Genomic DNA, 3644 nt, shown 5'->3' with positions numbered 1-3644 from the left:
TCATAACCAGTGACATTCTAAAATACGTACTTATAGGAAATAAAACAAAACTAATACACGGGTATACAATAATATATTTACCCAACATTATTATACACAAGATGACCCTCCTGAAGAGGCTATCCTATATTTTGACATATTTTTGGTTGATGGACCAAAGTAGTTATTTTATTGTCTTTTTTTTAAAAATAATTTATTCTTCTTTTTGCGTGTGCAGAAAGGGGATTGAACACTCGTATTCTTAAAAAAGAAAACTACAATGAACGTGATTGGAGAAAAAAGACGGGAAAAACGAAGAAAATGGCAAAACGGACGAATAAGCTTCGACCACGGAAATTATGTAAAACATCGGTGATAATATTTGAAGTTACTACTTATATAGTCATATAATTATATTTATGTGCCAATAAATCTATGGACCATACTTCAAATAGTTGTATCGTGCCTATCCCGCGAAGCCATAGAATCCACATGCCCTGCAGCAATCTGGTTCGGGTATAGTGGCGTAACTATAAACTATTGGCCACATGCAATTTTAGCATAATATGTAATTACCTAATGAAACTAAAATTCGCCAAATTTTAAATAATCATCAAATATAAAAAATAAAGAAAGGTAGAATCAAAGTGAAACTCTTTCGATTTGTATGGTTTCAAAAAAATATGATAGAGAAATATTCAACGTTTTTTTCTCATGAATAATTATATTAGTAAAATCACTTGTTTAGATTAGTAATTAATATTTTTTGAATTACAATATAATAAGTCTTATTAATTCGTTATTTTTTGTTTGATTATCAAATATCGTTAAAATTGGAATTTCAAATGTATTTAGAATACAATTGTGCCAATGTATTTTCTGTAATGCAGTCTTAAGCTTATAGGTAGATATTTTATTTGATAAAATGGGATGATGTGATCACACACTTATCATCACCAATCCAGTCAATGAACGTGGTGTTCACATTTTCATCTTTTCACATCGTATAATTAATTATATCAATATGTTGTTAAATAAAATAAACTTTTTAAACATTAGTTGGTCTTTTATTTAATACATCACATCTTCAATAGCTTAATATTGTTATAGGTAATTTTTCATGTTTTTAACAATACAAATTATCAAAATTTTTAACAAGATTTATAGGAATATTTTTGATATTGTTAAATGTTTGTAAAAACAATTTATGGGATGTGTTGTATGTTTACTTACTAACATACATATTATGTTGTCATAATATGTATTAAAAAAAAAATTATGAAAATTTAAAATGTCTATAGGTAATCAGTTCAAAATAAAAGAGCCAGAATTTGTTTAATTATATTATGGATAGGAAATACATAAATTAAGTGTTGGCAAAATATTCAAGTCTCTACGGTAACTCATTTTTTATTTAGCTACCAACAACAAAAATATAAAATTTATTTTGTCGAAAACTGGTTTTGCGTAAATACTCCAGGTTTCCGTATTTTTTGATTTGTGTCTCTCCCCTCCTTCCCTTGAAGTACCACTGAAATCAGTTTGCCCAGAAACCACCCTCGTACCTAAAAATGAATATTGAAGCATTTTTACTTCTTCAAAAGGTGATGACAGACACAAAAACAACACATCACTGTAAAACCAATACATTCATCACTCCGCTTAGAATCTATAATTATACCAACTTAACCGCTCTACGATTTATACGAGTAGGTAATATATTATTATACTTTTATTTAGTATTTGGGTATTGTACAATAAACAAATTTAAAAATACTCGTATTTTCAAATTGTTTAGTAAACGGTTTGTTATAAATACTTATAAATTATAATGACAAGGTGCCAAGTTCCCCCTCGTAATATAAATGGATAATAATTGTACTTGCAGTATCAAAGTTGTTTTGTGAAATTAGTTTTTTTCTGCTCAAATCGTTAGTACAATTTCTTGTGATACAAGTAAAGTGATACGTTTTATTATAATACAATAATTATTGCACTGTGCGTGGTATCGCAGTACGCGATAAAGATTATAGTATCGGTAATTTCCATTTCACTCGCATCGAGAAATAATTGTTAAAGGTCATACGGAAGATTTAAGATTTTAACTAAACAATTTTCAATTATTTTAATTCTGATATTATATTTTATGTAAGTAAAATTTATCATAAACCTTGAGGACCCTTGCTGTGCGATGCACACACATCATCGTACCACTGTATATAGTTACGGCCGCGGTACGTCGCGCGTCGCCATCGAGTGCACTCTTAGCCCGGTACGAAATTTCGTTTATCGGTCATCGTCTCCGAGTATTTTTCCAAACAGCCTGCTGTTTTTCAGGCTCATTGCATACAGACTAACAGCAGTTAGGCTTTTTAAGAGGACGCCACACCCGTATGTGTTGTCTCCGTCTTACACAAACATGACATAGAAAATATTGTCGTTCACTATTCTCAATAGTGTGCCGTTGGTTTTGATACTAGAGTGAAATGACCTATTATCAAACTTTTAGGTAAGAACATTATTTGGGTCTTTACGTGGGCGATTTTTTAATATTTTAATTTCCATCGAGATATGAGCATTTTAAATTTTTGATATTTCACATACCCTTATTTTTCTCGAAAATGAAAATATCGAAAAATCGCCCACGCTAAGACCCAGATAATGTTCTTACCTAAAAGTTTTATAATAGGTCGATTCATTTTAGTATCAAAACTAACAGCTCACTATTGAGAATAGTGAACGACAATTTGCTATGTCGCGCGTGTGTAAGACAGAGACAACACACGCGGGTGTAGCGTCATCTTAAGACCTACAATCATTTTATGGTAATAAGTAATAACCATTTTAATTATTTTATTTTAAAGGTTATTGATATTAACACAGTACACTATATGTAACATGTAAACTGAGTGATTCATCAAGCATGTTCATACTCTTTTAGTTTTTCGATAATATACAAAATAAGATTTTAGAACTTTTTGATATTTTTTAAGGCCATATTTTAAAATTCTTGAGATTTTTTGTGCTACTTATGAAGTGTCTTGTGGAGATACAAACTTTTGTTTTTTTTTTTAATGAGAGCCCCTCCCTTTTCTACAGTTAATTATTTAGCGAATAATTTGTCTGAAAATGTTGATGAAAGTACCTAATAGTGGTAACTAGTTAAAAATTCGAACTAGTAGTTTCTCTGTTAATGTCCTGTGTAATAAATATAATGAGTCCATAGTAATGGGCTTAGGAGATATGAGGTTATGTTGATTTTAACAGTTTGGTAATTAATATTAATCCATCGTCATTTACAATTTGTCATAACAGTCGAAGTATAATAAATACTAGATCCAATATTACCTATATCTATTTTATATTTATGTAAAACCATTTATAAGGACTAATGACTATTATCCTTTGTAAAAACAATAAATATATTAATAACTTAGAAACTACTTGTACCTACACATTTTGAAATAGGTACCTACACCAAAATTCTCAAAAAAATAACCATTAAATAATAAATTAACAGTAAAAAAAGGCCGTACTCAATTAAAAAAAACAGAAGTTTATTTCGCCACATGAATCTCCAAAAAAAACATGAGCCAACAAAATTAAAAAAAATTGTCTTCGAGATGCGTACATTCTCTGATTACCAGCAGTGGCGTCCGCGGGGG

This window comes from Acyrthosiphon pisum, chromosome X (assembly GCF_005508785.2).
Source record: "Acyrthosiphon pisum isolate AL4f chromosome X, pea_aphid_22Mar2018_4r6ur, whole genome shotgun sequence".
Lineage (NCBI taxonomy): Eukaryota > Metazoa > Arthropoda > Insecta > Hemiptera > Aphididae > Acyrthosiphon > Acyrthosiphon pisum.
This window is presented reverse-complemented; position numbering follows the sequence as displayed.